Below are 22,479 nucleotides of genomic sequence, written 5' to 3'. Positions count from 1 at the left end.
CCACATGCACATACAGACAGACAACTATGAGAACATTCAAACAATACCTCCACAATATTCCTAACACACATAGAAGACCTTGTAAGGAAAGCAAATGATGCAATAACATAGAGTAGTCACAGATACCACATTTAACCAACAGCAAAAAACACCACTAATAGAATGCAAACAACACTTTAGATCTATTATTGACTATGGTAGCCTTCGCTGGACTGTTAAACTTTTCTTTCTCTTTACAAGAAATCAGAAAGTACACAAAGCATTACACTGTGTAAACAAACCTATATTACAATATAAAAGTACAAAGTATGAAAAAAAAACATCTGAATATGTGAGGCATACAATTTCTTGCTGCAGCAAGCTTCAACTCTCAGCCCATGTGACTACATGAGAAAACCACCTCTAACACCCAGCCACATATATAACACTGCAGGACACTACAACAACAGCCTCCTCAAAACACTATCTCTCTCATTCAATTCAGACACCCATAAAAATAAAACATGCACTCAGAAATAGCAGCCATATCAAGTGTCTTATCAGTCCAAAACACTGCGCTAGGATGCACACCTCAAACAATGAGTACAAAGTAACCCTAAGCCCACCCTGTCCACTTCTGATATAACTAACACCAAAATCTTCAGATATATGGGAATAGACTGAGTCAAAAGTGTCACACTGCACTCATACAATTCAACACTGCAATTCAGAGTGTACAGCAATGTTCTCAGCTACACAAGCAAGGTACAGCTAGAAAGATAGAGCCATGAGCTAATTATCTGCATGCTGTATGACTACTGGATCAGGGGTTGCCTGGTGCTAAACATTACCTCTAGCCACAAGTCAAAGAAGAAGTGCCAGCTAGAAATAAAAGTCAAAACTCTCTAATGATCATATCCTATCATCATCCTCATCATTTATTGTCTGTGTTTCCATGCTGGCATGGGTTGGACGGTTTGACAGGAGCTGGCAGAAATGTTAGCACGCTTGGCGAAATGCCTAGCGGTATTTCGTCTGCCGCTACGTTCTGAGTTCAAATTCCGCCGAGGTCAACTTTGCCTTTCATCCTTTTGGGGTCGATAAATTAAGTACCAGTTACGCACTGGGGTTGATATAATCAAGTTAATCCGTTTGTCTGTCCTTGTTTGTTCCCTCTGTGTTTAGCCCCTTGTGGGTAGTAAAGAAATAGGTTTGACAGGAGCTGGCCAAACTCTATGGTTTCTATGGCTGGATGCCCTTCCTAATGCCAACCACTTTACAGAGTGTGGTGAGTGCTTTTTACATGCCACCAGCATGTGTGCATGCATGTAGCACCAGCATGAGTGCATTTTATGTGGCACCAACACCTGTAAAGGACAAGCCCATATGTACGGATGACCATGATTTTACTTAGCTTGGCACATCTTCCCAAGTACAGCAAATCACCACAACTCCAGGTCCCTTGTCATTTCCTCAGAGGCCCAGTGTCTGAAGATCCTTTCTCACCTCTTCATCTCACACACACCATCCTGGGTTTACCCCTTCCACAAGTACCCTCCACAATTGGAGCTCAGCACTTTTTTACACAGCTGTCTTCATCGATACACATCACATGACCAAACCAGCGCAGTCTTCTCTCTTGCACACAACCCTTGGTGCCTCTTACACCTAGTTTTCCTCTTAAATCATTTACACACTATCCTTCTGTCTTAGAAAAGGGAGACATATATACTCTAAATAATGTAGTCCTATACACATTATACATTCAAAAGGAGAGAATCTCAGCTACAAAGCCTTTGATCATAAGTCTTCTCTGTCAGAACTCACCCAGTTCTAAACGACAATAACACCTTGAGCCAAATCTCCCTCAAACCTTATCCTACCATCTTAAAGACTAAGGTCACATTGGACAAACTTCTAGATGTACTCTGGAAGAGTGCAGAACAACAACCTTACCAGTTTAAGATAACCTGCAAAGGTTACTGCCTTTGCCCCTCCTCATCCTCCAACTAAGCAATAAAGCACACTGCATTCCACTCTGCTAACCATGCTTGAAAGTACAGCATATACCAAGACCAGACTAAAGAATGACGTTTCAGAAGTGCAGCCCTAATGTGTTACTCCTCAGCATTTGATCAGCTATTGTCAATCTGAAGCAGAGCTCATCAGCAACATCCACAGCCTTTCATCTGGTTACCAGATCTGCTAGAAATAGCAACCAAATTACCCTACATTTATACCCTGCTGTCTTAAAAGGAGGACACATGGGATGATGTAATCCTAGATATACTGTCTAATATAAAGAACGGATGGCCATGGCTGGAATCACTTTGCTCAAATGTCTTCTCACCTCAAGCCAACAAGTACTGAATTTCTACAGCAACAATACCAAAAGGGGCATACATAGAAGCTGACATCTAAGCTCCTATATATTATTTCATTAACTTAACTATCACTTAAGTGACAAAATCTCAACTTGCAAACTATAAGTCTTATGTCAAACAGCCCATATAACAGATGGCTGAAGCAGAAAAGCTGGATATATCTAGTGTTTGAACAATTGCTGTTATGACATTACAACAATACCAATACAGAATAACAATTCAATCATTACAGTTAATTACAATATCAGTGTTGCATGTGTTTTAAAACCCATTACACTAATGCACCCATCATTAAGAAACACCAAACAAACACCCACACATCACTAACTCATATAATGTTGAATTTACATCATTAACACAATTTACAATAATGCAATACTCATCATAAATGTACTTAATAATGGCAGGTCATTTAATATACACAACTGTGGCCACACTATATCAAACTTGACATTATAGCTCTCAACAGCAGGCAAACATTCTTTCAAAATAGCTCAATAAAACCAGAAACTACAATCCACACAAAAAATAAGTACAATGTTGTATTGGCCTGTTTCCTCTACTCCGTAAATAAATATCCTTCCTTGTAAGAAAATTAAAAAATGAAACCATTCACAAGCTACAATATGTAACAACACAGCTATACATAAAAACACCAAGGCTCTCAAAAGGATAAAGACTAACAAATATATTGAATCACTTGTACCAACACAACTAAATATCAAAACCTTAGAAAATTGTTAAAAGGCTCAAAAATATTAAACTAAGTTTCTCATTGGTTCCACTGGCAATAAATTTATTGCAGTAACAAATACAATCAGATATAGTGAAGCATTATTTGCATCTCAAATTTTTTATTCATTAAGAATTAGTCAGCTTTTTACCATTTTTTGCCTTGGCAACCAACTAATATGCTTACCAACTGAAAAGATAGTGAAACATAGAAATAACTTCAAGGAATATATCCATCTCCATTAGCCTACCTTCTAATGACATGATCCACCAAGAAATGCAATATTAGAACTTTCCAAGATAATTTGGTTTCTACCCCAAGACCAACCATCATTAATCATGATCAAAAAAAAATCATTTGAAAAATACTAAATGTGGGTGAGTGAACGGAGATGTCAGGACCAGAAGCAAAGAGAAATGATGTCACATCAAGAAGCAGGACATTTGAACAGCCTCTTTCTTTGTCAAGACATCAATGGGAACAGACATGTGAAAGAGAGGGGATCTCCAAGGGAGAGTAGTTTCTGGCCAGGGTTGTAGGTATGACCAGCAAGTTCTGCTGATCTTTGTGAAGCAAAGCTAGATACTCTGTTGTTTCAAGTTAAGAATGTCCTTATTTTTGCTTTTGAAACTATACAAAAGATGCTGTATTCAGTTCAATGCCAAAGACCACTCCCAATCCTTCCCAAATGAAGCTGCAGTTCTGGTCTCTTAAACATTATTCAATTTTTCCCTTCCTCTTCAGCTTTGCTTTCTTAGAAACACTCACCTATGAAGGCTCAACATCTTTGTTTTGTCACCAACTTCACCTCAGCATAAATAAATCCTCTCACTAAACAACACTTCCTCACCTAGCTTTGATTTATTGACCATTTCAGTTATTGCCCTCATATAAAAGCTCCCGCCATTTATTTTTACCTTAACCATGATTTACAATATTTTTCAAACTAAAAACGTCTACCTGGAATTATAAAATTAAACAACTATATTCCCTAACACAACAATCAACTAACACTGTCTCCTCTACATAATATTCATAAAGTGTTAGATGAAGTGTAGAGATAAAATACTGGATATGAAGCTTACTTCCTAGCTGATCAGACTTCTTTCCTCCTTTTCTGTCAACTTGCATTTGGCGTAATGGCATATATGCCACATATGCTATTAATTACAAAATTTCAAAGCTAATAATACTGAGCATCATTGATCCTCGCAAGAATATTACAGCTTTGGAGCAACAACCTTATAGTGCAAGCAGTACTAAAATTTATATGAATTCTCAGCAGCAGACGTTTTTTTTTTTTTTTGAGTACCAAAATCCATCAATAAAATGAATAACAGTAATTAACTTATATCTGTATTTTATTAACCCCAAAAGGATAAAAAAAAGAAGAGAGGTTGGCCTCGGTGGGATTTTAACTCAGAATATTAAGGTTTGTAACTAAATATTACAAGGCATTTTAACCATCACAAACAATTTTACCAATCCACCAATATATCAAAACAACATCTTACAAAAGCTAGGGTGGTTAAAGCTGGAAAACTTTTGATCTTGGGCTTGTTGAATTAGAGCTTAACCTGGGACTAAACAACAACCATAATACTAACCTCTTCCTTCCATCAGACACCCAAAAATCAATAGGAAATCTAAGAATTCAAAGGCATCAGGGCCTGTCAAAACCACAAATATATACCTAAAACCTTAACAGATTCACTACACTCACTAATATCTATGAATGTTGATATGACTGCTCATATCAACATTGTGAAGGTTCTATGAAAAAACAGAAACAATCTTTTCAGAACTCAACAAATATACACACTACAGTACATTCTTTGAACAAATTAACTAGAGATACACTCCAAAATATATACTACAATGTAACTCAATTACATGCCAGAAATAGCCAACTTCATAAAATTCAAAGACAACTCAAACACTAAAACAAGACAACTGGAACAAACTCAGTAGGAAACTTGTAAACAAAGAAATAAGAAACCAAAATAAACTATAGAAAAACACAAAATTAACAAACATTTGTATCTAACAAGCCACAAAACTGCATGGTAAAACATTATGTAGAACAAATGTCCTGAGCCTTTATTGAAACATACCTGTTGATGAGGCTCCAGCTTGGGAGTTCAGTTTTGGGGAATATGGAGTTACACTTTAGTCACCACTATCCTGTTAAGGGTCAGATAGCAGAAGATATGCATAACTCAAAGGAAGGTTGGCTGATATGCATGTGTCATGCAGGCTCATCTGTGTGTGAACTTACCTTGATGTCATGTAAACCAGTTAACCTGCTGAAAGGTTAAATAGGCCCTATGCCTCAATAATAAGTTCCAAAGAGCAGGAGATTAGCAGAATAAACTGTAAATAAACAGACACAAGGAAGTGGGAAGCTAATGCTGTAGCTTTCCTGCAGTAAGTCATATTCTTCATGCTTTGACACAGAAGTTCAAGATCACATGGCACATGAAGAGAGGGGAGTGGGTGGTAATTAAAAGCACCAACAACAAGGGTCAAATCACACTCCTTATCACAATAACAACCCCAATATATCAACACTATAATCCCAAATAAATGCACATAACAGAAATTTCTTGAATATCAGCCACCAAAAACCATACAAAAAGAGACAGGAACACAAAATGAAAATACCAACTGCCACCTACTCTGTGAGTTTGTCTACTTCCTTCCAACAATCATCCCCAAATGCAATAGGGGCAACTAAAACTCAAAACCCTCAAAGATATATGAAATTCTAAGGAGTTAAAACATCTATACCTGAAGGAGTTTCTGTACTGGCTCACATCTAGAACTATTAACTCAGTAAAACTATTCAGTTCTGTAGTTTTGTAGAACTGCTCAATTCTCTAAGATTCAAAGATTCTGGAAGTTGGACAAAATTATAGCAATTCTAAAGGTCAACAAAAACCCAACTGAAATAGCATCAGACTCAGTATCCCGCACCCTATTATATACACCCACAAAAAAAAACTAGAAAGACTTATCCTTGACATCACTAACATATCCATCTCTCCAAAACATAATACAGGTTCAAGTAACTACATACAATCACAACCTCATTCCTCACAAATCTGATACAGAAAATATATGATGGCTTTAACATCTTTAAAAAGCCTCCATACCATACTAATTACCATTGATAGTAACAAAGCTTCCAACTCTATTCCTTGCTATCTACTTATAAATAAATTACAAAACACAAATGCCTGGTTAGCAAAATCCCAGTCAGTCTATCAAGCTTATACAGTGATCAAGAACACTTCCAGTATCTGCAATTTCCTGAATGGAGTACTACAGGGTTCCATTCTCTCACCCATTCTGTTCAACCTATACACACATGACCTTTCCAGACTGTCACAAAGCATACAGACAGCCTCATATGCAGATATCACTCACATTCTCTTTCCTTTCTCTAAATATTGCTGCATTACTTCAACCCTACTCCAATCACCTAGAAACCTGGCTTCATTTTGAAGACTTAGAGTAGTTGCTACCAAATCCACTTTCTCTTTTCTTACCATCAACACCAGAGAACATCAAATGCAACATACACCAAAGACAAATACACTGATCCACAATGTGGCTTAGAGGAGCAAAAATTTATCTTCTACTTTACTCAACAAAGTATTCTTCACAGTCACTAATGATGCAATACAAACCAGTCTCAAGAATCTAAACTAGTCATTAAAATTCATCAAGTTCATCCAAATTATCATCATCAACATAGTCTGGTTTTGCAAACAAAGATTTGTGAAGAGCACTGTCCATGTTGACTGCAGGTTCACTGATGGCCAACAAGGCTAATATGGGACTGCTAGACCTGATTGCATCAGCTGCATGGAAAATTTTGGGTTTTGTATTGATGTATTACAGTTCTTCCACAATCTCCTTTGGCCCTCAGAGCCAGCCTTGCATATGTTCTTGAAAGAAGAGAAAGACTGATGAAAGGTGTATTGCCAAGCCTCATAATTGAAGATTATGTTAGAACACTGACAATGGGCAATCTGACAGGTGCCAAAGAATATCTTCAGAGAATCTTTCTCTTTTTCTTTGGTGTCTTTCTGTCCAGTGTTGGTTTGCCATACCACAAAATCTTTGGCAAGCAATGATCCTCCATCCTGGCAACTTACTGTGCCTAGTACAACAGTAACTTTAACAGCATGGTCTCAATGCTGGTAACTTTCACCAGTTTAAGATTTCAGTGTATCAGTTACAAAATTACAGCTGTAGATATAGTGGAGGTAGTGCTAGTGGAAGCACTCAAGGAATCATAAATTGGTAACAGTAAGTAATTAATGGCTCAGAGTCGCAAAGGAGAATGGTTATTACAACAGTTCTGAAAGAGGAAGACAGGCTGAATAAAATCGCATGATGTAGGTTTGTATACTTTTCCCTGGCACTTCCAATCCTTTCGCAATAGAATGTAATGCCTGGTTAGTTAGCTATCTGATCAAAATAGTTTTTTCACAAATATTACAATAAGGGAGGATTCTTACATTGGTATACTATCTGCAATAAATATAACATTACAATTCACCAAAAGAACCATCCACAGAAGATGACCATGAAATTATATAAAGACAGTAATGATTTCTAATAGTGGCACAAGGTGAGACATTTTGCAAGATATTTAGTCAATTCACATGACCCTGAGTACTTGACCAAGTCTATTTTATTAACCACATTGGGAACATGAAGGGATGTAACTAACTGTAATGGCATTTTATTCACCATTCTAGTTATTCTGCCAACTACATTGCCCTTAGAAAGACAATATCAGTCTTTCAGACTTAAACCAAATGATATGCCTTCATAAGCAAATGATAAAGGAAGCTAGAAAAATAAAGATTACTTTGTTACTGGTTTCAGTCATTGGAGTGTGGTCATTCTGGAGCAATGCCTTCAAGGGATTTTATTAAATCATAATTGACTCCAGTATTTATTGCAGATGGGTACTTATTTAATTGATTATTATTTACTTTTACATGAAAAGAGATGCAACCTGATGCGATGCACCAGTATACATACACACACACATGATAGGCTTCTGCAGTTTCTATCTCCCAGATTCCACTCACAATGCATGGGTCAATCTGAGGATGCAGTAGAAGATACTTCCTAAAGGTACTGTGCAATGAGATTGAATCAGGAATTATATAGTTGTGAAATGAATTTCTTTTACACTGGTAATTTGAATCTCATGGAGGATTTCTCAGTTTCTATGGCATTAAACAGGGATTGAAAAGCTTCTCCCATCTTGGTCAGATGTTAACCTATTGCAAGTGTGTTTCTCTAGAAACTTTTGTAGTAGGAACTGCTAGATTAATAATGATAATCAAAATATTAAATCAAACTTTTCACATCTATAAGCTAATATACTTTTATACTTTAGCTACTATTTATTTCATTCATATTTGATGGATAAAAGGTCATGTTGACCTATGCAAGATTTTAATAACAGAGTTATGCTTCAAACATTACCAGTAAGCAGTAATTGTGATACTTTTACTAATGCACCAAAAAAACTAGTTTCTACATACATCTGTGTGTGTGTGTGTAATTGTGTTTTGCAGATTTTCAACTAGCAAACTGTTTTAAAGACAATACATTGGGGTTTTTTTTATATATATGGTTGTGTGTGTGTGTTATTGATATTATATTCAAAACAGTTTGATTTGACCCCATGTGGCTCAAAGTTTCGTAGGGTTATTACAGAAACTTTAAATTGCATAGGGTTAAATCAAACTATTTGAAATAATATATGCTATTCCTACTACATGTGTTGAGTGCCTCTTTCATTCATTTGTCCACTCACCCATATATATATTATTCACACACACACAAATTTAAAGACACTCATGGTTGTAATAATAATGTCACATACCTATGAGGTGCCACTAAAGACTTATCTTCCTCCAATGTGTCCAGAAGAAATCAACTTCATACAGCCTACATTCTCTGGGATATTTTATTTTTTTCTTACTTAAAGTTATCTGAATTAACATTTTCCATTAAAATTTCATATTAATCTGTTTCAAACACCATTTTAATAATGGCAAAGTTATTTTTAGCAAATTGTTCACTATTTTCAAAATTAAATTGAAACAAAGGCAGTGTGTTTTAACAAAAGGGTTAATTAACCTCAGCACTGCAATATGAAAAAAATGGTCATCTAAAATGTTTGAACGACTTACAACCATGAACTGGGCCTCTCTATAGTACCTATTAGCAACCAGATAGACTGACTTTGTAAAGAGCAGAACAAGAACACTATGAAAGTTTGAAAACACGTACATAAATGTATATATATATATACACACACACATATGCATGCTACCTGTATATGTATATGCACGCGTATTTAATACACTGCACACACACACATTTATATATATATGTGTGTGTGTGTGTGTGTGTGTGTGTGTATGTATATATTCATGCAAAAATATATATGCACATATACACTTGTACATTTTTGCGTTTGTACAAATCTGTAAATATCAATGTCTATGGGGTGTGTGTGTGTTGTTTTTGTCCAACATATTCGTGACAGTATGCTAGAAAGAATGGTGATGATAGGGATAGTGATGAACAAGAGAGAAGACTAGTGTGGGACTTTCCCATCAGCCGACACTGCGGGAATAAGAGAAATGATTGTGATGGTGGTTGACGGAGGTGATGAAGCCATATGTATACAAAGAAATAAAATTATCAAGTCTGATACTTCGTAGAAACAACTCGACAACCCGTCTGAAAAAGCTAATCTTATGCTGACTATACATGTACACACATTAGCTTCCATCATGTTTGGAAAATGATATCCAAAACGAGAACAAGGATCAGTCTGTCTGTCTGTCTTTCTCTTTCTCTCTCTAATTACATAATTAAACAGGAGAAACAAACACAAATGTAAGACGAGAGGAACGAAAATACATTTTTGCTTCTAAATATCGTTTAAACCACTTCATGACATATATATTATATGTTCATATACGTGCATATGTTTGTAAGCATACGAGTATAAAGAGTGTGTTTGTGTGTATGTGTGTGTGAGCTCTAGAGAGAGAGAGAAGCTTATTTACCTCGAATATCCAACGAAGTCCTCCAAAGTTTATATACTCATTAAAAGCGAAATAGTTTTGCTTTGCGGATTTGCAGACTTTCAGCGATCAAGCTAATTTTCTTTTGAAGACAAGACTCTTGCGCAAATATTGCATTTATTTATTCTTAAATCGTAGCGACGAGTAAAGTGCTTAATTACTAATGTCGTCCACGAAATAAAATGACATAGAAACAGAAATGTATAAAGTATGGTGGGGGAAGGAGTGACAAAGAACAAGTTTTCATCTGTCAAATTAAAGAGTTGCGGCGCTAACAGCAACGTAAATATACAAATAATAAAGTTCAAGTTAGCACCAAGATTACATGAAATAAATTAAAAAAGAGTAAGTCAATTCCGTTTTTGATACAGATTGGTGTTTAAAAAATTAACAGAACAACAAAAAATAAACGAACAAACGAAAACTTAATTGCATCTTTTCGTCATTGTTCTCCTTGTTATTGTTGTTTAGAAGTTAATTAGTTTGATTTATGGAAATTTATTAAGCCGACTGCTTCTTGTCACTTTTACCAACAGCAACCATTCCCTTTCCAGTATTTTGTATTTTTGTTTTCTTGAAATAACGATTATACGGTTATGAGGCAAGGGAGACATTTTATTCTGTTACACAAATACACACTCTCTCTCTCTCTTTTTAAATCAGGAGTAATATATTTAATAAGGTAAAGGTGGTGGGTAAAAATGAACAGAAAGCCTAAAAGGAGACACGAAAGCGATGAGGGCTATAAAGAAAGAACCCAAGCAAATAGTTTCTTTATTACTACTACAGTTGCTATTTACATTTTACATTTGCTTAGGTGTCACTAGCATAGTGTGTGTATATATATATATATATATATATATATATATATATATATATATATATATAATTATCGAGCACGGTTTCTTTCGTTCCTAATATATATATATATATATATATATATATATATATATATAATATATATATATATATATATATATATATATATATATATATATATATATATTCGGGAGTTGGTAAACGTTAAACTAATACGTTCCATCGCTCTTGTATCGTCAATGTTAAATAAGTACAGCAGTAGTGCTGGGGCATTTAGTATCGACTTACATTAAACAGTGTATACTATCTATCAAGACATATGATTAAATATATTCACCGACATTTAGCAGGTGTGTAATAAATAGAGCTTTTTTTCAGTTTCTTACCTGAGAATCTGCAACATTGCCACGCTTGACAATGTCACACGACAGCTAACATCACTTCAAAGTGCTTGATGCAGAGGTAAAAAGTTAAATATCTGCCGTTGTTCTTATTTTATTACATGAGAGAGAAGGCCGCCCTCTCCTCTCCCTTTACTGGATCAATGTCAGAATGAGCCGTGATAGCCGGACTAGCAACACAACTGTTACTACCACAACTAACACGACTACTCTCACTACTACCCTGGCTGCTGGTGTTCCTACTGTAGCAGTTCTACTATCACCAACTTCTACTGCAGACTCATTGTTGTGCTTCTACTGTCATTCTACTGCTTTAATGTTACTACTGTCAGCCTTACTGCTTCTCGTGCTTCTACAATCTCCCTACTGCTCAAGTGCATCTACTGTAACTCTACTGCTCAAGTGCATCTACTGTAACTCTACTGCTCCTGTGCTTCTACTGCAACCCTACTGCTCTAGCATTATTACTGCCACCTTACTGCTTCAGTGCTTCGACTGTCAGTCTACAGCTGGAGTGCTTCTCATTCTTTACTAAAAAAAAACCCACTTCTGTATAATCTCCAATCAGCTTTAACTTTATTTTAATATACTGCTGAACGACAAAATTTCTAGATACACTACCCCAGCACTAGCGGTAGAAACAAAGTTTTAGTGGAAATCATCACAATAAAAGGAGATCCAGAGTGCAATCAGTTGTTTAGCCCGAGATATGTCGCTAATTAAGCAAGCCGAATACAAAAGGGCTTCAGTTATTAATTCAGACACAGTCCAAACCGGAACATACCTTCTAATGTGCTCTTTTCGTAAGTCAGGAGAATGTGATAGGAATGAGATTTGGCTGCTATTTCTTCAACCGGTCGATCGACCACATAGAAACTCCAGCTCGTGTATATGACCTTCGATCACGGCTGATCCCTTGATAATAATATATTTGTTAAAAAATAGTACAGTACCATCGCTAAATGCAGAAGGTTGTTTTCCTTGATATATTATATATTGGTAAATTCACTGTGACATATATACAACTATATTTACCACTAAGATATATTGGTAGCTAAGGACTCGAGCAACTAACATGTTAATGATCAAATATTCAATGACTAGATACTTAGGTGTTGTTTAGTGTCCATCAGGATGAAATTAATTAATATCATATAATATAGATTTCAGTTTCTGGCAATGTCTCTAATTAGCGCTGTCTTGGACAATAGATTTAAACTAGTTTAGAAAAAAAAAAAAAAGGAAAAAAAAACCGACAAGGTTCTATTTTAATGATTGCAACATCATAACACCTAACTCTGGATCCAACTGTATTGTGATGAGACCGAATTTGTTTTCTGTGGGTGCTTAAAGTGCAAAGACGAACTTCGTTTGAGTTACACTGGGTCGAAATACGGTGCACGACGAAACTGATTGAACTTTCAAAAACCTCATACGACTAATTGATGTTAATTTACTTAATGTTATATTATAATCGGTTGTAGATAATTGATATGAGGGAAAACACGAAGAGATTTCTAGACTGCCAAAAGTTCTGAGAAAGAAATTCTAGGCTTTTATACTCAGCAAAAAGTATTGACTAATCCTTCAGTTTAATATGAAATTGTTTTTGCTCTAATTCTCCCTCAAAAAATAAAAATATTGATAGTCATAGCTCTATTCCAACGTGATTGCCTAACTTTTTAGAGATCACGAGAGCAATAGCTGATTGTGTACATTTTCGTTCCAACTTATATTTGTCTATTAAGTGCTAATAATGTCAGCTGATACACAAGAAATTCTCACTAAAATAAATAATGCCGATTTTTATTAGTAATGATAGAATATTATTTTGTTTCTGACTTTAAATAAGTGAATGTAAGTAATTCTTGACCTAAAATTAAATATATAGCAAAAAAACTTTTCAGTTACATCCTCAGAATTTTTTTCTTTCAATACAAATCAAAATGTTCGAGGGTTTGTGTGCGTTTTCTGTTTTCGAGACTTGAATCTATATTCCCAAAACTACGTTGACTTTGCGTTATGTATATATCCTTTAGATTCTACTTGTGGGGCACAAACAGACATAACTTAACACACCGACATTATACTATTGACTTTTTAGAAACTGAAAGTTAATGTTAAATTGAACGATAATATTCGCAAACATTTCGAAAGGCTTGGGAATATTATCTTATTTGCTTAATAAACCAATATTTTATATACGAAGGGTATCAAAATCCTTTAAAGTGAGCTGTCGGTTGACATGCAAAAAATAACAGCTAAATTCACTCAAATCATACCCAACTATCTTTGAAAGGGAAAGGAAGCATAGGATAATGAAGTCTTAGATGTATTTTTAAAAAAGTCTGGATGGTGACGACTGGAAAGCAATTGATCACAAGACTACCAGTTCAGAGTTTGATCTGGAGCAAAAGAACAAGAAATAAGACTCTACAAAAAGTCAGACTATTAAAGGAGGCCTAAGAAATTGTGACGTCAACAGTCATGTGATAAATAATAACTAGGGTTCAGTTATATTTTGGGTGACTTAAGAACAACATTACTAAATTTTTTACTTCAGTTTTGTAGGCTTTTAGGGCTTTACATAAATGCTTTATTAAATGTTTTAAAACTATTTATTTTCTCTTAGTTGAAGCTGCAATAAGTGAGAAGGGAAATGAGGTCTTTAAGTCAGGGAGTGGATCTTTTCTCAAATTCTAAGACTACGCTGCCTTCCAAAGTTTTCTTTGGTTTTCGGATATCCTCTACATTGAAGTCATAACTTTTTTTTTTACCAAGTATACATCATTAAATTGCTTTATCTTTCCAAAACCTACTCTGTCATCTTTCTTGCATACATATACCAATATCTTTGTAGCAACCCTCAGGCAATGTCCATCAGATACACCAATAGCCCTCAGGCAAATGGAATGTGCCAATGGCTTTCGGGCAAATGGGATATGCCAATATTGTTCTTTCAATAGCAAGAAATGACAAATGCTATTCATCATGAAAACATCACATAACACTCACCTTAAATAAGAGCAGCAAGCAATCAGAGTCCTTACAAAGGTTCTAAGGATCTGTCCTGGTGAAAGCACAACATTAACATAGCTAGTACTGCTTCCCAAAGACTGGCCCTTTTCTTCAGGTACTGAAAATACTTTGTCGTCATCATCATCATTTCAACGTCCACTTTTCCATGCTTGCATGGGTCAGATAGAGTTTGTTGAAGCAAATTTTCCATGGCTGGATGCCCTTCTTGTTGCCAACCCTCACCTATTTCAAAGCTAGTTTACATTTCCCCATGTTCTTGCAGAATATTGGAAATGAATGATACTGCTTATATGGCAGTGACAACCATTTTACAACTATTACATGATGTAATACATGCAATCACACACACACACACACGTACACGCACACACACACACACACGTCTTGCAAACAACTTGCACATGCAAGTGCTACCAGTCAAAAAATCCACATACAGGAAGCCAGCAAGTGTATGGGGTCATCAGGAGAGAATACGCGCTGTTTCGGGGCCTACCTCTCGACGGCATCAATGCACACACTGATATGAGGCCTCGCTTGCTAGATCAGCTGGTTATCAAATAAAGCTCAATATCCTTCTAGCCATCGCTCATCATCTCTTTTTAACCAAATCCAGTGGCTAGCCTTCTCCACTGTAGATTGGATATTGGTCATGGTGGTATTGACTTTACGATGAGTTAGGCCTAGCGATAACAACAGTCGGTTCAATGGGTTTCAGCTTCTGTCTACCAAATCCACTCACAAAGCCTTGGTCAACCCAGCGCTATAGTAGAAGACATTTATTAGGGTGGTCACTGTTTGAACTACATGGTAGATTTACTCATCACCCAGTTTAACACCATCACCTGGCTCTTGGGTATCTTTGTCGGAGTCTGTTCCGTTGCATGTATTCAGGTCATGTCTCGAGTTAGAGGATGCCTCCCTGCCACCAAAGTCAGAGGCCTTGTAAATGGATATGAGCATTACCCTTCATTTCAAACAAAATGATCATCATCGTTTAATGTCCATTTTCCATGCTAGCATGGGTTGGACGGTTCGACCGGAGTCTGGTAAGCCATGAAGGCTGCACCAGGCTCCAGTCTGACCTGGCAGTGTTTCTACAGCTGGATGCCCTTCCTAATGCCAACCACTCCGTGAGTGTAGTGGAGGCTTTTTACATGCCACTGGCACAGTGCCAGGCAAGGCTGGCAGCAGCCATGATTGGTTGATGCTTTTTACATACCACCGGCACGGAAGCCAGTCAAAGCAGCGCTGGCATCGGCCACATTCAGATGGTGCTTTTTACGTGCCACCGGCACAGGTATCACAACTACAATTTCCATTTGATTTTTATTTTGATGTTGATGTACTTGACTCAGTAGGTCTCCTCAAGCACAGCAGGTAGCCCTACGACAAAAAAAAAATTCCTGAAATTTTAGACCATGGAGAAATTTCATGAGGAAGGACTACAGTATTTGGATACAGGCATGGCTATGTAGTTAAGAAGTTTAAATTGTAATATCTGCCTGCTTTCAGGTTCAATCCCACTGTACAACACCTTGAGCCTCTAGGCTTGAGACAGATTTTAACTAACTAAAACATCACAGCAGTGCAGTAGGTCAGATCAGGTTCACCTCCATTATTGATGGAACTATATATATGTATATGAACATCTGTTGGTGCTTCTACTTACCAATGTAATCATGCAGTAATTACCGTAATATTTCTGTATTTACAATTGTTTTGAATGTATATTGTTGTCATTAATAATAGTTGTTATTGAAACGAGCTATAATTCACATTGTTATTATATTATATTGTTATTACAATGACAAAAGCATGAGCCAGACTGAATAATGTCTGCTTGGAGAAACAAATATTATAATTTCCCTTAATCTCAATAACAACAACGCTATTGACATAACAGTGATGGTGATGGCAGTGACAGTGATGATAGTGGTAGAGTAGTGGTGTGGGTGTTCTTTATCATCATTATCATCAAATTAGCTTATATATTATATAATTACTACACATATTAGAATCACATTATGACTCTAGTATATGTATGTATGTGTGCATGCAGGGATGTTTTATGAGGAAGTATTAATAAGGATTGTTAAATATCCTTTTCTCAGCGAGCGAGGCAGGCTACCCTGAACTGACGATGAGCAATACACTCAGAAACATATGTCTTCAGGTGCCTTGTCCCGGCTTGCGGGGTGATTGCCTCCCCTTTGCAAATATAAGGACACAGAAAATGTGTCAAAGCCGACAGGAGATGTCGATGTTTCCTAGGGCTAAATGGCGGTGGTGTAATTCCCTCATGGGACTGTCACATTGAGTTGACAGTATACGACCACAATATTATTATTAATATTATAATAATATTATTATTATTATTATTTATATCCTTTTTAAAAAGCATCAGTGAGAGGAATTCCTCAGTCACATGCAAAATTTTATTCAAATTTAAATTTGAAACTGCCCACTCTTGTCTGGATGGTGACGACTGGAAAGCAATTGATCACAAGACTACCAGTTCAGGGTTTGATCTGGAGCATGAGAAAACAGTTTCAGACTTTACATCAAAACAGTAATTGAATATAAATTGCATACAATTAAAAATCCATTATTTTTATTAGCACAGATGTGCCTGTCTCCCATGTGTTCTTCTGCATTTGTAATTTACCCCTGGTATTAAAAAGATAACCCTGTTAAGAACTCCTGGTTTAGGGTATTCCTTGCACCCCAAGGTAGGAGTGGAATGCCATAGTCATACCTCCAAATCATGTTAACGAGGATGTCCTTCCTCTCAGCACATGAGGTACAGTGGACATAACCTCAGTAATGAGGTTATGACCACAAACTAGGCTGGGAGGCCTGAGAAAATGAAAATCTGATTTCAAATCCTAGGCAGATGGAGTTCATAAGCATGAGTAGTATTGCAACTGCCTAAGGGAAGGAAACCCTGACGGAAAACTAACTCTCTTTCAGGTCTTAAAGGTCGGACATTGATCTAATCCTCTGATCTGGAAAAAAAAAATTCTGATTTAAAAAGGTCCCCAATCTCTGTTTTAAAAAAAATAGTATTGTTTGTGGATATTTATTGATCATTAGCTAATGATAATAATATTTGTTGTCATCGTCATCATTAGCGGCATCGTTTAGTAGCCACTTTTCCATGCATGCACGGGTAAAATGAAATTTGTGGAAGTAGATTTTTTTACCTCCAGATGCCCTTCCTGTCACCAGCCCTCGCTTGTTTCCAAGTAAAGTAATATTTTCTCATAGCCAGGTATGTTTATGGAAGACAGGAAATGAGCAACCTCACTTGTATTATGACAAATGTTCAGTTTAATACCCACACCAAGCATTCTTGTGTATGTCTTTTCTTTTTTTTTGCAAAATTAACTCTTCTGTAAGCATCCACATCAAAGTAATACAATCTCTTGATGCAATGATTCCAACCTCACTTTTCCCTTGCAGAGCATCACTGTTTATCAAAGGTAACAGATAAAAAAGATTTCTCAGTAGAAACTCAGTACTAAGGGTATAACCTCAGGAAACTGCATAATCCAATATCTTCTTCTCTCTACTCATAATTGATACTATAACAAGTACAGGATTATGAAAACCCCACTTACAGCCACTGACATCAAGTTGGATTACTTAAAAGTTATCCAAAAAGTATTAATTTGTGGAAACTCATGAGTTGTGGTTTCCTCTGCTATCTTATCTCCTCCACCATGGAAAACAATCCACAAGCACTCCTTGACTTTTTCCCCCCATTTCCAAATATAGACATTACTGTTTTTGCTCTAATCAGATTCTCTCTTTACTCTCTTTTTACTCTTTTACTTGTTTCAGTCATTTGACTGCAGCCATGCTGGAGCACCACCTTTAATCGAGCAACTCGACCCCGGGTCTTATTCTTTGTAAGCCCAGTACTTATTCTATCGGTCTCTTTTGCCAAACCGCTATGTGATGGGGACATAAACACACCGGCATCAGTTGTTAAGCAATGCTAGGGGGACAGACACACAAACACACACACATACACATATATATATATATACATATATACGACGGGCTTCTTTCAGTTTCCGTCTACCAAATCCACTCACAAGGCTTTGGTCGGCCCAAGGCTATAGTAGAAGACACTCCCCCAAGCTGCCACGCAGTGGGACTGAACTCGGAACCATGTGGTTGGTAAACAAGCTACTTACCACACAGCCACTCCTGACTACATCTTAATCAAAACAATACACCCGACCTGTTCCTATTGCATAACACCCCACCTAAAAGCTCAAACACTCAACTAACTGACTGACCGAGACTCTACTAGTTTTATGACGATGACCTTTGGCAACAAATTAACCTCACACCACCCCTGAACAATCTGACAGCTAACTAGGTGATAAAAACCATCATCCCAGGTTTAAGTGGTGGCTCCTACATGGGATGTAGCCAGTCCACTTATGCATACCTTTCCTTCTTGGGACACAAAACTCTACTTGTGAAGACCTGTTGAGGCAAGTGAGAATCGAAATCAATCAACATCAATGTAAATTGCAGCTGTGATACCAGTGCCGGTGGCACGTAAGAGAACCATCCGAACATGGCCATTGCCAGCGCCGCCCCGACTGGCCTCGTGCCGGTGGCACGTAAAAAGCACCATCCGAATGTGGCCATTGCCAGTGCCGTTCCGACTGGCCTCGTGCTGGTGGCACGTAAAAAGCACCATCCATTCGTGGCCGTTGCCAGCCTCGCCTGGCCCCCGTGCCGGTGACACGTAAAAAGCACCATCCAATTGTGGCTGTTTGCCAGCCTCATCTGGCACCTGTGCCGGTGGCACATAAAAAGCACCCACTACACTAACAGAGTGGTTGGCGTTAGGAAGGGCATCCAGCCGTAGAAACATTGCCAGATCAGACTGGGCCTGGTGCAGCCTTCTGGCTTCCCAGACCCCAGTTGAGCCGTCCAACCCATGCTAGCATGGAAAGCGGACGCTAAACGATGATGGTGATGATGATCTTTTATATTAGCAAAATACACCAGGTGGTTTTCCCCACACAGTTGCACTGCAGCAGTATAAGTGAAGAAAAGTTTCCTACAACACCCTAGGGGAATCATCCGCAACCACTATTAGCCAATTAGCATTCAGATTGCTCTTTCAAATGTAATGTTTATTCATTCACATTGTTTTGAATTGATCATGTATTATCTTGTAGCTTGGCAATTTTGATGTTTTGATTATTTTAAAACTGACATTGTAGGGTAGGTGTAAGAATCAGCATTTGGGCAGTTTGAACATAAAACAGGAACAATATTTTAAAAATAATAATAATAATAATAATAATAATAATAATAATTGTGTACAGTGCTCAGGTGCACTACAACTCATCTAAAGTGTATATATAATCAGGTGAAGTTTCGGCGGATTTTGGAAAGCATGAGGGCCTTAAAAGATGCAGTGTCATGGCAGTCAACAACTGACGCAGGCAGTTTATTCCATGCTTCAGCAACTCTGAGCGTGAAAAAATGTTTCCGAAAGTCATGGGAGCTGTATTGGCTGGATATGGCCAATTTAAATGCTAAAGGATGATCAGAGAATTCGCATCTTTTCGGTTTGACCGGCAGTTTTTTCTAACGGTGTCATATGAAATTGTCACCCATAATTATGACCCTAGTATCGATCTATTGCATTTCTATCTGTTTTAGGGTTGGGGTTAGTTAGGGTTAGGGGTGGGGGGAAGGGTATCTTTTTTTCTTTACAAATGTAAATAAACCCAATCTGTTTCTTAAACGAGGGACATATTTATACGGCACAGAATGTTTTTTTACCTCAATAGACGTCAGTGATTGGTTGAAATTGCAGAAATTGAAGAAAAAAAACAACAAATATCTTACAAACCATAGAATTTTCTCAATAAAGCCAAGAGAAAAAGATGTTTTATAAACACATTCTACTAGTATACGAAGTTTAAAATTTTTTAGTTATCTAGAAATTATGTTAAAAACTGCCATTCAAACCAAAAAGATCCGAGAATTCATACACCCTCTACTGCAGTACTTACAACAAAACTATTGGAAAAAACATTGCATCAAACAGCCTGCAAGCACTCTGGTTTCCCAAATTGTAACAGTTCTGGTTTCTTACCAAGAGGATCAGTACTAATTTTTACAGAATACTTCTACCCACTTTGCTTCCAAGTCCACACTCAACAACATTTTCTTCTTCCCTCCACTAATCTCACCATGCATATAGCTTTTGTTCATTCACCCTTACTTCCAGCTTTTCAAATATTATGGAAACAATTGTAATCAATGACCACCAATAGTTTCTGTAAATCCTGATCTAGTGAAAACTTGCTTTCATAAATCACCCACCAGATGTTTCTCACAAATGTGTACTTCCGCAAAAACAATGTTATTTCATTCAATATCAGCAAAACTTTCGACCAGGTACACCCATCTCTCATCTCTTTGATTGAAAGTTTTCTGTGAGACTACAGAATTGCAACATGTAATGACAGCACATTAGGCCTACATTATATTCTCTTTTAACTCTCTTTTACTTGTTTCAGTCATTTGACTGTGGCCATGGTGGAGCACTGCCTTTAGTCGAGCAAATCGACCCCAGGACTTATTCTTTATATGCCTAGTACTTATTTTATCGGTCTCTTTAGCCGAACCGCTAAGTTACAGGGACATAAACACAGACACACAAACACACACACACACATACACACGCACACATATACATATATACGACGGGCTTCTTTCAGTTTCCGTCTACCAAATCCACTCACAAGGCTTTGGTCGGCCCGAGGCTATAGTAGAAGACACTTGCCTGAGGTACCACGCAGTGGGACTGAACCCAGAACCATGTGGTTCGTAAGCAAGTTACTTGCCACACAGCCACGCCTACGCCTGTTCAGTTGTGTTTTTTTTATTTTACACTTTCTCCCTATACATTAACAATCTAATTGCTATCACTTCTAACAACACACTTCTATGCAGATGACACTATTCTTTATTCCTTTTAAATACTGGTTTCAAATTTTGGCACAAGGTCAGCATTTTCTGAGTAGAGGTAAGTCGATAACATAGACCCAAGTGTTCAACTGGTACTTATCTTATTGACCCCCAAAAGGATGAAAGGCAAAGTTGACCTGCATTTTTCCCAGCATGCTAACAATTCTGCCAGCTCACCGTCAGATTCCTTTTAGATATTATTGACACAAATATCATCCATTTGCAAATGAGATATCTCAAATCAAACCTATACTCATTTCATAAAATGATTTGGCAGCCTTCTCTCTTTCCACAGCACAAAGATAGAATTGTTTTACACATCAAAGAATCATTTTACACATATCTCATATAATCAAAATACTCCCCAGATAGTTTTTCTGCAGATGCACTGCAGCAACAGAAACGAGAGGCAAGCATGGTTGTATGGTAAGAAGTTTGTTTCCCAACCACATAATTTCAGGTTCAATCCCACTATGTGAGACTTCGGGCAACTATCTTTTATTATAGCCCCAAACCAACCAACCAAAGCCTGATGAGTAGATTTGATAGATGAAAATTGGAAGAAGCCTCTGTGTGTGTGTGTGTGTGTGTGCGTGTGTCCAAGTTTTTGTGTTTGTGCCTGTCCACTACCACTTCACAACCAGAGTTGGTTTGTTTACATCCTCATAACTTAACGTGGTTCAGCACTGGGTATTGTTCTTCTTCCTCTGACTAAGTCATGTAAAAATATACCCTAAATTCCCTACTAAGCCATTAGCATCTATATTAAGAACAAATTGAAGAGCCAAAAATTACTGCAGCTCTCAATAGTAATTGAATCTCTGCAACAAAGGACTGTTCCCACATCAGAGCTGCTGCTGCTGATGATGTTTTTGTTGTTGTTGCTGCTGCTGCTGATATACACATAGACATCTCTCTTTCTCTCTCTTTGTTTTATTGGCCACGACTACAATGGAGCTGGTCTTGTGTCACCTTTG

At 37.1% G+C, this 22,479-nt stretch overlaps 1 protein-coding gene across 3 annotated transcripts in view; it reads right to left on the bottom strand.

Moving 5' to 3' along the window:
- Positions 1-22,479, bottom strand: part of LOC115212845 (kelch domain-containing protein 3) — a 112,761-nt gene that overhangs the window by 59,132 nt on the left and 31,150 nt on the right. Inside the window, exon 1 of one of the 3 annotated variants that reach the window (XM_029781620.2) lies at positions 11,435-11,678. The exons of 1 other annotated variant lie outside the window; for it this stretch is intronic. The gene's annotated coding sequence lies outside the window, so the exon portion shown is untranslated. Of the gene's footprint in view, positions 1-10,211; positions 10,368-11,434; positions 11,679-22,479 lie in introns of those variants that run through there. One more of the 3 variants, XM_036504117.1, reaches the window with a different exon arrangement.

Source organism: Octopus sinensis, linkage group LG6, assembly GCF_006345805.1.
Source record: "Octopus sinensis linkage group LG6, ASM634580v1, whole genome shotgun sequence".
Taxonomy (NCBI): Eukaryota; Metazoa; Mollusca; class Cephalopoda; order Octopoda; family Octopodidae; genus Octopus; species Octopus sinensis.
Note: the sequence above shows the minus strand (reverse complement) of the source record. Positions and strands in the feature narration are given on the sequence as shown.